The sequence below is a fragment of the Catharus ustulatus genome, chromosome 5, assembly GCF_009819885.2.
Source record: "Catharus ustulatus isolate bCatUst1 chromosome 5, bCatUst1.pri.v2, whole genome shotgun sequence".
NCBI classification, from domain to species: domain Eukaryota; kingdom Metazoa; phylum Chordata; class Aves; order Passeriformes; family Turdidae; genus Catharus; species Catharus ustulatus.
Genome location: NC_046225.1, coordinates 3,960,193 through 3,974,381, shown reverse-complemented (window position 1 = coordinate 3,974,381; position 14,189 = coordinate 3,960,193).

The window sequence follows — 14,189 nt, the reverse complement described above, 5'->3', positions numbered from 1 at the left end:
GATTTATAAAGAATGTAATAGATGGATACCTGGTGTAAAAGGTCAAAAAAAGCCAGTATATCAAATATATATATATACATACAAATATATGTAGGGGCTTTTTTAAGCACAAAGCTGGTGAGTTAATTAAAATAGAAACCTAAGCTGGGAAATAGAAGGTTACATGGAGTTCAGTATTTATACTGATGGTATGAGTCCCTTTGGGACAGAATGCCATGCTGGAATTTGCAGCTGAGGAACATGCAGGGTTATAGGAAAGCAGCAGAGGTGGCTCACAGGGATGGCAGCACCTCCTTAAGGCTCATATATTTTAAAAAATTAGAATAGTTTGTTTGCTGTTTGACTAATTAGGGTTAGGGTTACCATGTTTGGATACACTCAGTTAAATGGGATGTGGAAATGCATATAATTTAATTCAGTACATAATCCATGCTGGGGAACTGTGTACCAGGAGCTCTGAACTCTTCTTCCTCCCTCTGCTTGGAAACCTATTCAGAAAACTTCATGATAGCAGAGATCAGCCTTCAATTTTGTGGCAATACATTAATTTGGTCAGAATGAGATTGTCCCAGATGTGCATAGCACAGCTGGTGACTCGTTCTCAGTTCTGCATCTGTTCATTCAAATTCCCATTTTCCTTGATGTCCTCTTCCATTTCATAATGTTTGCTGTTACTTAAAAGGTGTCCTGGCATTCCAGTGATGTTAAGAGACTAGAGGAATATGATTTTTTTATTATTGATCATTGCACACTATTTTTTTTTTGTCTCTTCTTGCTGCTGGTTTTCTTTCAAACACTTCTGTGTAGAAGGTGCAGGAGGATAAGATGCACAGTTTTGCCCAATAAAACTCAGAGCAATTCTTCTTCTGGCAGGCAAGTAAAACTGACAGTGTTAAAAACCATAGGGCTGTGGCATATCAGCAACCTGAGGCCATAGAAATCTGAGGAAATCCTTGCAAAAATGCCTTTCTTTGCTGTTTTTCCCTCTTGCATGGACTTTTTTAATGGCAATATGGGTGCAAATAAAGCCACTTCCATCTGCTTGTACCCCATTTCCACTGATTTGAGCAGTGGCACAAGGTGCAAGCCAATTCCTCAGCCAGAACCCAGGAGGAGGCAGCTGTACTTCATCAGCAGCCCCACCAGGTAATCCTGCTTCCCTCAACAAGCCTTTGCAGGACAGCTCTGGAAGAAGCCTTTGCCTTCCCCTGCCCTAGGAGGATGGAGAACAGCAGTGGGTTCCTAGAGGTAGGTGAGTCTGTCTGTCTGTCTTTGCTTTTTAAAGTCTGTTTTTAAGTAAAAGGAGAATGTTCAGACCTTAAGAGGCATTGTTTTTATGCTTTAATTCTGCCAGAGAGAGTTACTAGATTTTGTATTGTGGCACTGGTATTTCAGCCAGTTGTTTGCGAGGGCTTAGTAGGTGTGGCCCTATTAAAATATATTTTCTCCTCTTTTCCTCCCCTTTTTCTGAAAAGTGTAAAAAAGCCTGTTTCCTTGTATGAGGTCTCTTGAACCTGTTAACCTTGTGCATAACTTAAGACATGATGCCTTGCTTCAGAGAGCAAACAAAAGAATTAATTTTTCTCTGAGCAAACAACAAATAAATGTTTTGTATCCAAAATGTGTATGGATAATATAATGGCAAAGCTGCTGCAAGGATGATATAGAGGAAATAATTAATTGCTGGTTTTTGAGGGTTTTATTGCTGTATTGATGCATGCTATGGCTGTGTCTTAATTCTGGGTTTGGATATTCACATAGGGTGACACCTGCTAGAGGTAAGGAGTCACATGTTTAATTGTTTCCTTTGATTTAGAGAAATGTGTTGTAGCAACAGGCAACTAAAAGGACTGTAAATTTCTGCTCCAATGCCTTAGCTTAAATAAATGCTGACAGGATTATTAAGTATTAATCTTATAATGCACACCTTGCAAAGAGACCTGAATTCTTGGTTTAATTTAATTGTGTTAAAATCCTTTTTTAAGTCTAGCTGGTGTGGTAGTGAAGAGTTGGTCTGACTGTGAAATCTGGCTGTAAGGTGGGATACAGTGTTGTAGCTTGCTTTGCTTCTAGAATGGAAATTAAGAAATTATCCTGTTAATTCTCAAAGTATGGATTTTTTAGTTGGGGGAGAAAGATCACAGAGTCTGGATTATAAAATTTTATGTTTCTGGTACTCAGGGGTTTAATGTAATTCCTAATTAGTACTGATTTTACCTGTGCTGTTCCATGCTTGGAATTGCACATTATTTCAGGTGAAAGAGGGATAGACAACTGAAACTGAGATATTTTGTGAAGCAAATGATTTTAGTCCCCCCCACTCTGCCTCCTGATTTCTTTAATTGTTAAGTAGAAATGAGTGTCATAAATATTGATTTCCCCACTCCCTGCCTTTTTGAGCCACTGTTTTTCAAATGTTGGATTTTCCTGTTGAGCTGCAGCAGCTGTTTCTGGATATGTAATTTAATCCTATATGTAGAGGAGAAGCTGAGCTTTTCACATCATTTCCATATTAAACCCTTTCCCCAGTAGCTCTGTGTTAGTGAGGAGAGCCTTTCTTTGGTTGTCTTGAGATGCTCCATGGATTTCAGAGTCTCTTTAGAGTTTCAGTGAATCCATGAAAGGCTATGACAGCAACTGACACAATTCAGGGATGGTTTAGTCTTCTAAATAAGTGTTTAGACTGGTTTGTAAACTTGTGGTATTAATCCTGTCAGGGAGGCAAATTCTTACTTCTTCATGTGTTTGATGGTTCCAAAGCCTGCTCTGGAGTCCACATCACTGCTTATAATAATCATAATCCTCAGCCTGCCTAGACAGCCACTGCTGATAGCAGGCTGTGAGGAACATCCTCCCTCCCCTCTTTTTAAAGCCATTTCTTTTAAAGAGAACTGTTTATAAATGAAAGTTGAAGTGACCCAGTAACACTGATGTGTTTTGTGAATGCAGCTAGTTATTACTTCCCACCACAACAGTAATTTGTCTAACAAAAAAATGGGACTTGTCTATCTCAAAATAGGCACAAATGAATAAAAAATGTACAGCTGGCATCCAATCTTGCAGTCATTGTGTATTTTGGAAAGTCAACTGATTCCCAATTGTAAACTGTGTAGGGTTGAGGTACCCTTTGATGAACTGTCAGATAAATGTTTATCATTCAGTTTCTTCTGTAGAGTGCCTTTACTGATCCTACCTGCAGTGAAGAAAACTGAAAAGGAGCAGGTGGAAGTGTGCTTGAATATTTGCTGTTTATGGACATAAAACAGCATGGCTGTTAAAAAGGATGTTACATGTGAAAGGCAGATAGCATGAGGGAGGGATGATGGTGGCAGGGTGTCTCAGGCAGTTAACTGTGCTTCTTATTTTGCTCCTTAGTGAATCAGAACTTCCCTCCTTCGTCCTGGGAAATGAGTTAATGCTTTGAGGACACAAAGAATGGGATGAGGGATGAGGATCCCTGCTGAGCTCAGGCAGGGCTCACACGCAGGCTGTGGGCACTCTTGATGTTTTTCCTCCCACACATCCATGCCTGTGCCAGCTGCAGTCCTGCCCCATCATTATTGCTGTGCTCATTCTCCTCGATTTCCCATCACACAACTGGGGAGCTGACTGTGAAATAAACACAAATACATTTACTTCAAGTTGCCTGACATGGTGTTGTAATTAAAAGCTGGAGCAAACTCTCTCCATTTGTTGTTCAACAAGGAGGCATTGTTCTTCCTCCTGGGTTTTGTCTTCCAAGGAACTGTTTCTTCATGGCCACTCTCACAGCCCACAAGTTTTGTTTGGGTTTTTTTTAATGTTTAACACACTTAAAACTAATGGGCAGGTACACTAAGCTGTTGCAGAGATTGTGCTGTTCTGGAGAGCTGGCCTGGCCCGTGCTCAGCAGAGCAGCTGCAGACCGCCTGCAGATGTGGAGCGGACGGACAGTCGCTCATGAGTGATTCCATTATGTTTCCTCAGATCCCTCTTTGAGCCATGTTGGGCAACTGCTCCCAATCTCTAATGGCTTCCTTATGTTCTCTCCTGCTCTCGTTCAAGCTGTGCAGCTGGCTGTGGGGGGACAGCACGGTGACAAAGGCTGCTGCAGCACGCTTGGCAGGCAGATGCTGCCTGACAGGGCATGGACAATGCAGGGGCTCGGCTCCCTCCGTAATTGGTGGCTGCTGAGTGCCGGGTAATTGGGCTCATGCCCTCTCCAGAGCGGGTGGAACAGGCTAAAGGACATGGAGAAAAGGCTGCTTTGGTGGGAGCAGTGGGTTAAAGCAAGGCACAAGTGTTTCTGGATCCTGGGTAGCCATAGGTTCCCTGTTGGTACTGACAAAGGCCCTTTTCTCATTGTGTGTTGGAGCTGTTTGATCAGTGTCCTCTGGCCTTGCATGAGTGGCATCACAGCTGATTGTACAATAGCTCAGTCTAGCGTTCAGCACAGGCTTTGTAGGAGGCTCTGCTCAGAGCTTTTGATCAGCAGCTCCTAGTTCAGATGGAGCACAGGAGAAGTGGAGGAAGACTGGAAAGTTATGAAATCCTTTTTACCAGAATCCTGTGCTGCCTCTATTTCCAAGTGTGCAGGAATCACTTCTGAGATCATGGCTGTTTCTGAGCTCAGACTGTGTGAGGCTGGCACCCACTCACCCTTCTCTAAGAGGTAAAGCTTGACAAAATCACTGCTTCTGTGCTGCACATAGCAGCCAAGTCTTTGTCATCATAATTAAATGAAACACCAAAATACCTCTGTCATTAAAGAATACAAACCTTTGACGAGAGCACTGAGGTAGGTCTGTCCAGAGCCCTTCCCTCAAAAAGCTTTTCAACTCAAACCTCAGGTTTTCTTTGAACAAAGCCTACATCAGACAAACCTCTTGCAACAGAGATGAGAGAGAGGAAAGACAGACTAGACATGGGAAAGGGTTTATAAACAAATCCCCTGCTGCTCACTTTGTCCCTGCTTGCAGTCAGCTCTGTGGCTTTCTGGGCTGAAGCAGACAGCAAGTTCATTGTGGTCCCTAGGGAACTTTTCCCATTGTCACTGGGGCTGGTTTCTGGCTTGTCCTGCTGCTCTCAGCTATCTCCTGAGCCTGAGCTGTGTGCCTGTGTTTCCTTGATGTTTGCTTCTCCCCTCTTAAGCACACCCAGTAGCTCACACATGAAGATACCACATCTTTTCCCCTGCAGAGGGGCCCACTTGGCTGTGTGTCCCCTTTAGAAGAACATGATATACCAAGACAAACAATTAAATTGGATAATCTGTACTAGCCCCTAACACAGATATTTTTCTGGAAAAAAAAGTGTTTGTTGTGATAAATGTGAAATGTACAATATAAATATTTAGCTACTGTTAACTCATCTGTTAATGTTTCCTGCTATCTTTTCAAAGTTGTTTGTGTGCTTTTTTGTATGATGTTCTTTCCCATCTCAAAATAAAAAGCATATTTTTGAGTTCTCATACGATGTGGAACAAGAGCAGCTACCGACACCTCCAGTTTGTTTAAGGTTAATGACTGGGTGATCTATTTGACTGTCTTGTATTTTGGCTGGAATTTGTGCTTCCAGATCCTTAGTTGGTTTTTTTGGTGGACTGGGCTGTTTATTTCTGCTGGTTCAGGAGATGTGCTTTGAACGAAGAGTTTGGTTTAGTATTTGGTGTATTTTCTGCATGGAATGAATAATTCTGCTGTTGTAGGCCTGGGGGAATGCAAGTGTAGGGGCTTTGATTAAGAGGAAGGTTCTGATAGTGGTGATCCAATGAGTTTCTGGGAACTGTAACAAGCCTTCATCTGCTAAAGTAATGGAGCTCTGCATAAGTGAATATGGTTCCTTTTTCCCTGCTCCACACTAAACCTTCCCAGAAGTTCAGAGAAGTGGCTCTGGTGGAAACACCCCTCTAAATGAAGCACCAGGGCAGTGAGAAGTTACAAATCCATAACATCTTCCCAATGCCATGGCAGCAGAACAGCAGGACACTTCACAGGACAGGGACAAACAATGATACTGAGGAGGAGGAACGGACATGAAAGGAACAAACAATAATAACAAGAATAGAGACACATTGTCATTAAATGAAAACATCTTAAACAATGACCTTTCTGACAAACCACAGAAATAGCAAACATGCAGCCTTTTTAATAACTGTTCCATACTGGAGTTTTGCACACATACCCCCTGGAAGCTTAATGCAATCCAAATGTCTGTCCCTTGGACAAGGCCTGGGGGTAAAAGCTCTTTAATGCCTGAAGGAACAAGTGAAAGCTTGCAGGTTACTCAAACCTGGAGGAACCCCATGCTCCTGACTATGCCTCACTCCATTCCAATGTGAATTTTTAACATTTGATGTTTTCTTTATATTTTTTCTTGTTTCTTTGGGAGGGAAGTGAGGGGAGAAGGGGAAGATTTTTAGTCAATATTTTGTCCTAAAAGGTATGCTTAGTGTCTGTGCTAAAAATCAGAATATGCTAAAAATAACTTGTGTGGAATTTTAGTACTGATGTTGGGCTGAGGCAGCTCTCAGCAGTATCCTACTGCATTTGAAATGGATAAATGTCTCCAATTATGATGTATTTGAAATTTTTTGAAATACAATAATAGTATCTTTCAAAAGCCAACTGAAGAGCATTAGAGATGATGTTCAATCAGAGTTAAAATACCTGTGAAGGAAAAATTTTCACTCATGTCTATTTAATGTTTTATTTCAAGCCTTCTAGATTGTTGTATCTTTTTCCTATGTCTTTTATCACAATTCAGTGTTATTATAAATATTCTCCAACCTTCGTAATTTCATTAGGAGTAATGGTTATGCCCACAGCCTCCAAGTCTGTAGAGAGGTGAAACAAAGTAAACTACTACCAGTCTTATTTTATGGTGTTTTACCAGAATTAAAACAAGTTGTATATAACCCAGTAACTCTTATTGCAGTTTGTAAACTAAATGGAAGTAATGTAGTGTCAAGAACTGTTGCACAAGTAATTGAATTGAACTCCAAAGTGCCAAAGAATGGTTTCTCTCTAAAGGGAGAAGGGAAATGGAGATTCTGCTTCTGTTTTCTGCTGGGGGCTCTGTGTGTACAGATTTGGGAGGACCAGGTTGGTGGTGGGTTCAAAAATTCACTGGTTAGGCAGGCAGGATCCTACCAGAAACTGCACATGGAGTGCTCTGCATCCACTGCTTCCTTCCCTCTCCCAGAGCTCCCTTGGTGCTGTAAGGATAACCTTGCTCAGGCACAGATCAGGTACAGCATGTGATGTATCCTGTGACTCCATGCAGGTTAATGCTTTTCATCCCTCCCTGCAGGTTGGGCACAGCCACGTTGTACAGGGACTAACTGTGGCTGCTCTTGGAGTGCAGACAGGGCTTTTTCCAGACTTTCTGTGATGACTTATTACAGTTTGGGCAGACTTTCATATAATTTCCAAAAGGGCATGTTAATGTCTTGTACCTCTTGAAAGACACACTCTTAAATAAGATGCAGCTGCCCTGTACTTTCAGCCTGTTCCCTTGCTGCCTTATGAGAAAAGATGACTAACTCATTTACAGCAATCCTGAGCAGTAATAACTCCAAATTTATGGTGCACCCAGTGTCCAGATGCCTCAGGGCGCCTGACAGGCTATAACTTAAAACGTAACTTTGAAAAAAAGCCCCGTGTGATTGAACACAATGGAGCCGAGGGAGAAACAGAAACCCTATTGTGTGATAAATAGAACGGCGTCCCACAAACAATCTCCAACCCAAACTCGCTGCAGCCCGGCCCAGGGGGGTGCCATTGTGCTCTCAAGTGCCAGGGAGGAGCGCTCGCTGCAGCTCAGGGAAGCGTTTGGACAGGCAGGCTTGGCACTGCAAAAGCAGAACCAGCTGTAGCTTTGGTCCAAGGAGCTGTGGGTTTTGTTAACCAAGGGTGAATACTTCAGAAAGGAAGTGGCAGGCATCTTACAGATGTCTTTTATAGCTCTTGCTTCTCTTCAAAAAGCCTGCTTTTCAGAGTACACTTACACTCTTATTAATCTCATGATTACTCTGTACATACAGACACAAACATTCTTCCATTGGCCCCACTCTGATTACAGATACTTACAGAACTCCTTGTGGACTTCAATCCAAAAAAATCAACTTCTGCCCCAAAGTGCAGGTGTATCAAGGGTTTGAGTCAGCTTCTGCTCTTAGTGAACAGTGCAGGTAGTTCCTGAAGGGGGACATGTGAGATCCTCTCCCCAATTATTTCAGTCTCCAGATATCTCTGCTTTGTGTGAACCTATAAAGTTTAAACAGAAGGCTCTGTCTAAGAGAGGAAACTCATTTGAATCATGCTGTTGTGGCTTGTAAGGAAGGATACATTTCTAAATTTGTCTTTATTTTGAAAACATAATAATGAAGGGAATAGAGAAGAACTTATATTCCTGCCTTTAATCTTCCTATTGCTTTCAAAACAGAGTAATTTCCCTATGAAGTGTTTGTAAGAACACAACCTTTGGAACAGCTCTTGGGTTTTTTTTTTCATTTTTCCTTTACTGTTTGTTTTTCCAATGTGCATAAGTAAATTCACAGTTGATTCTTGCTGACCTGGGCAATAATATCCAAAAATCATTTAAGCCAGAGTCATCATCCATATTTTTTTAGAGGTGATTGATGTTTGGGACAGAGCTGCTGAGTAGCCCTGGTGTCGATGGAATATAATGAGGATGAGAGTTTTTTTAAATGGAAGCATTTCAACAGAAAAGCCTTTTTCAAATGCTCATCCTGCACAGTTTAATGAGAACTTAATTCCTGACAAATGTTGGTGTTTGGAATTTTTGTTGTTGTTGTTGTTTGGTTTTTGTTAGGCTCATTTCTTTCTAAACATGCATGTATTGCCCCTGATTATGCAAGCCCTTCAGCTTTCTAAAGCAGCTCGTGCCCAAAAGTATTGTTGAAGCTGGGTCTGCTGAGGCCTCTAGGTAGAAAACTCCCAGATTGTTTAAAATTTTCATATTCAGAGCTACCTTCTCTTTCTCAGAACAGAACATGCATTTGGATGGAGTGGAGCAAAGATCCACAGAGCAATTTAAGTGTCTATCCTCTAGGCCTGTGTTAAAGCAATAAGAATTTCCCATTCTTCCAGAGGAATTTGTTAGGGTCCTGGGAAGGAAGCATTTCCTGGGGGAAAATGTTTTAAATGAGAAAGTGACTTCAGTGGAGGGCAGGTGGGCAGGAGAATGAGAAGCAAGGAAAGCATTAAGGTGTGCTCAGCATAGCTGCTGCCTGTTGTTAAGTCAGTGGCTCTCACTTTGGTGTGTGCTATTCCCTCTTAGGACATGGATGTCACATTACATGGTGTGTTGATTTCAGCCATTCTAAAAATAACTAAAACCCAGCAAAGAAAAATAAATCCAACAGCATTACAAAAAACATCCCAGATCCCTGGTGTCAGTGGGAATTCCCCTTGCATTTCAAATCTTCTGTGTCCAGCCCTAATGGACTAATGATTTGGGCTTTTGTAGGCCTTAAAGCAAACTGTTCTCTTCTGGGACCAGGTTTCCTGAGCAGGGGAATTAAGTTGATCCAGCTCACAGTGCAGGAAGAAATGAACACATCTGTAGTGTGGATAATTGGGGGATTTGAGCCCTCCACTGGTGGGTAAGGCACAGCTGAATACTGGAAGATATGAATGTAGTGGACACCCACCCTGTTGAAAAGAGGGTGGCTCAAATGCTGCTTATCTGAAAATGGGAAGAAGAAAGTAAGGCCAAAGTGCATAAAAATTATGTGAAAGATGACCTGAGGCAAGTCTCTGAGTAAAGGACAGCACAGATTATGAAAATGTGTGCTCAGAATGGAAAAATGAATTTTCCATAGCTGGCAGTTCTGAGAAATACCTTCTGTGTGTATGTGGCCATCCTCCAAGGATTCAAAAACATTCAGTCAAGCAGCTTAATGATACTCAATGTAGTGGAGATTCATGGAGAAGTGAAAATAGGAATATCCAACAGCACCTGGCAGACATGAAAGGCAGAGGTCAGTCATGAGAGTTGTCATCCATCTGCTAAAATAATATCAGCAAACCACTGTGAATTCATAGTAGTCAGCTGTCTTCCTGCTGCAGGAAAAGCCAACATGGTGTTCCAGCTTCGTGTCCTGTTGAGGAATGGTGGAAAAATATTCCACAGCATTAAAGCTCTGTTGAGGTTTCAGAAAGAATTTGTTGTGTGGTTGGACTGCCAAATACAATGAGTTAAATGAGTGGCACAGACCAGGTACTGAAAGGGAGTCTGATTTCCATGTGTTTACAACAATTAAAAATAGAGAGCACAGCGTGGTGATGAAGCTCCTGTTCTGTGAAGATCCCTCTCATGATGAGGTAGGAAGCAGGCAAGTTGAAGGATTATTGCTCCCTGTAGGAGCACAGGATCAGCTCCAGAGCAGGCTGTAATGGGAAATGGGGCCTGGGAAGAGCTGTAACCTTCATGCACCAGGGCATGCATGGGAATGGTGAGGATTGAAGCAAGCAGCTCACCAGGGACAGGCTGGATCTGGGAAGTCACTTTCCATTAATGAAGGAAAGGCTGAGTCCATCCTGAAGGGGCTGACAGGAAAAACAGAGTGGGTGACATCAATTAGGGAAGTCACTCTCAAGCTGAAATAAGATATTCCTCAGCTGAGGAATGTGTAAGGATTTGGTCCAGTTCATGTGCTACTACATAAAGTGTTTGTCAATTGCTGTCTCTGAAGAAATTAATGGAGATGGTTTCTACTAAATGTTTTAAAATAAGTATTTTTAACCATTCTCTACTTGCTTTTAAAATTTATTTCCTCTATCACTTATGGGAAGTTTTCATGTGAGGTAGCAAAAAAAATCTACTATATCCTATTATATTGTGTTCCTTTTATTTCCATCAGTATGAAACTTGAATTACTGGCTTAATCTGCTACTCAATTTAAATTTTGTCTGTTTTTCTTTTTAAGACATAGTTAAAATCCCTCTCAAACAATAGAAGTGAACACTTAATATGCTACCAGCTTTGGAATGTAAATACAAATGCATGTCGGAATTTTAATATATTCAAAAGGGAAGGAGAAAAATTTAAATTCTGAAATCTTGGCACAAACTGCTAGGACTTCATATACCTGAGAGAGAAATTTTGAGAGCAACTCCTCTGTGCATTTAAGCAAAGAATGAGACAAGTTTAATCTTATCATTTACAGCTTTTCCTGAGTTTGAATATCATAACACAAGGATTCTACATTAGTTAACAGAAAACCCAAAAAGCCAACTGTACATTGATTAAAAGAAAGATTTTGGTAGGGAAGTAATTTTTTTTTTTTTACAATGTTTGCTGAATTCAAAAAGCTTCAAAAGAATCAGTGTAGGGGGAAAATACCACCACACAAAAAAGGGCAATCCTTAAAAATAGCTCTGAAAGGAATTTTGCTCAGCAAATCAAAGTGCATTAGGGAAAGAACAACTTAAGCTTTTCAGAGCACCACAAAACAGACAAAACAAACACTGTTAGAACTGGAAAAGACCCTGAGACACTGAGTAGATGAGACTTTTGGTCATATTTTAAACATGCACACTTAATTGTTTCAGAAAGTGGATTGTTGTACATGAAAGGGATTGAGTTCTGAGTTGCTAGTTTGACATATGGTTTAAGTTGACTCCATGTCAACACAATTTGTTCCAGGTATTTAAGGATCCCTGTGCCTGGTGATTGCTGGTGGCAGGGGTGCCATTGTCCCCAAAGCAGGGCAGGCTCTAAAGGTGTACACAGCTCTCACCAAGCTCAGGTAGTCTCTGTTTTTTTGAAATGGAACTCTGTACAGCTGAGGAAAGGAAAAAAATCCAACCCTGAGAGGCCTTTATGCTATTCCTCTTCCCATCTGTCACTCAGACTCTGCCATGAGGCGAGCTGGAACTTTTCCTTCCTGAAAACTTTCAGTGCAAAATGAATCATGCCAACCCTGTTTCCATCCTGGTGCAGGCACTGCAGTGTGAGAGGTCTGGGAAGTCACCATGGAAAAGGTCCCAAATGAAGCTAAGGACTTTGTACCTAGGCAGAGAAAGGGGCTTGGCAAATTCCAGGGAAATACCTGACCATTCCTGGCCAAAGCTGAGCATTATTTGCACACCTGAAACGTGCAGGTAGACATGAACTAAGAGGGAACAGTCTGACAATATCCATGTCCTGCATGTGAGGTACAATCCAGTCAAGACAAAGATTTGCTTTCAAAGAGCTTCTCCTTATCACACCAGGTTAAGAGGGAGTGGATGGGGTTGGAGAGAGTCCATAGACTCAGGAAGGAATTTTTCAAAACATACCTGCAAACTTGCTTAAACTGCAGCAGAGAAATGCTTTGTGGGCCAGTTCAAACTGGGAAGGATATTCCATTTTCATGAATAACACCCTTTCTCAGGTGTGCCAGCTGCCAGAATCTAATTCTGGCATTGCTATGGATGCTGCAAAAGTTAATATTTTAATACTGCTCTGTGCAAGGAACTCTTGAAAGGATTAAAAAGCCATTAGCCTCTCTGATTTCTGTCCAGCTGCCTGCAGAACAGGAGGAGGGAGGATAGAAATGTCGAGTCCCTAAAAAGTTTTAGAGATGATACTACACCATCTAAACAAGGGATTAGCAATGAAAAGCCAGCCTTTCTTCTTGGAGAACACATTTTCCTTCTAAGCTGCTGGACACTTCAGGGGCTGGCAGATTTATTTCTGGCATCTTGAAGAGCACTTGGGTCTTAGATCCTTTTGTTTGCTAGAATGTGATGTATTAAGTGTGACACTTAATTAGCTGTTCCTCGAGTGGAGGGAGTAACATACCGTGCCTCTGGTGTGGTGTTGCAACAAGTACTGTAACTCCAGACAAAAACTCTTGCAGTTATTTTGTTTGTCACCACAGGTGGATTCCTGCCATGGAATTTCCATGCAGCTTTCGTGACTCCACCTGAAATGACCTTGTTCCTTTTCCAAGGAAGTTATGTAAATGAATTTTGACGTGGAAAGCTTCAAATCTGGAGGCTGCTGGATGCCCTGGTGCTTCTCCCTGGCGTTCTGTATAGAGCAGGATGGAAACAGAGGGTAAACATGTTCAGTTTCTTGGTGCTGCACTGCAAATGAGTTACAGCTCTAAGGTAGATGGATGATTAAATGGAAAAAAAGGGTATTTTGCTACAAGGGGACAGGCAGTTGTGGATTTGTGACCACTGTCACACCACCAATACACTGTGAAAGACTAGTGACAGTTTTGTCCAGTGCTACAGCATTTTTTTCTGATTTGTTTAAACCAATTTGTTGTTTGTTTAAACAGAATAAGACACAGGTAACAGCATTCCACATTGGAATAATAATGGCTGGAACTTCCAAAACAGAACAGTTGTTCTTGTGTACTGAAAGAGCTTAAAACCAAGACACAAATGCATTCAAATTGTGCTATATTATTACCTTTAACTCATGTAGAATAAATCTTTTAAAGTTCAAAAGGAAGACCTCACAGTGATTTTTTTTTTCTCTTCTGAAGAGAAAAATACATAAAATGTAAAACATTTATAGAATGTTCATTACCTTTGGAAAAGGTCAGAGACAGGGAAAATGATTCCAGCATTTTAATCTGATATATAATAGGAAAGACTGGCATCCAATCTAGGAGGTGTTCTGGTCTCCAAAAATATTAAGCATGTTCAATTATGTATTGTGGAAGCTTTAGAGTTAGATCTTAATTAAAAGAATAGTAAAATTTTGCTTTTGGTCATAAAACTGAAGCAATTGGCCCAAGCAACCTTTTTCCCCTCAGTTCAATTAATTTGTTTTTGAGATGGCAGAATTCTAACTTACATAGATTTAGATGCTCCCTTTTTAATAAAATAGTAGGCAGCGTCCAGGCTATCCATCAAGGTGTGGTATCTGTGGGTCTGCTGCATTTTCATACCCAAAATTATTCTTTCAACCATGTTGTTGGGACCTTTCATCCTTTTTTCTTGTCAAATTAAAGGGCCTCATCAAATTTACCAGAATATTTGCTCATGTATTGAATATCATGCAGTATTTTATAAATTTCTCTGTATAGATGTGCATGTTGGTGGAAATCACCTTCGTAAAGATTTTTTCTTATAAAGCTTTATGATAGCTAAACTACAACACTGTAAATGCTAAGCATAAAACATTATTGTAGATAAGGGAACAAAAAGTAGGGGGAGTTTCATGTTCAGCTAGATCTGATT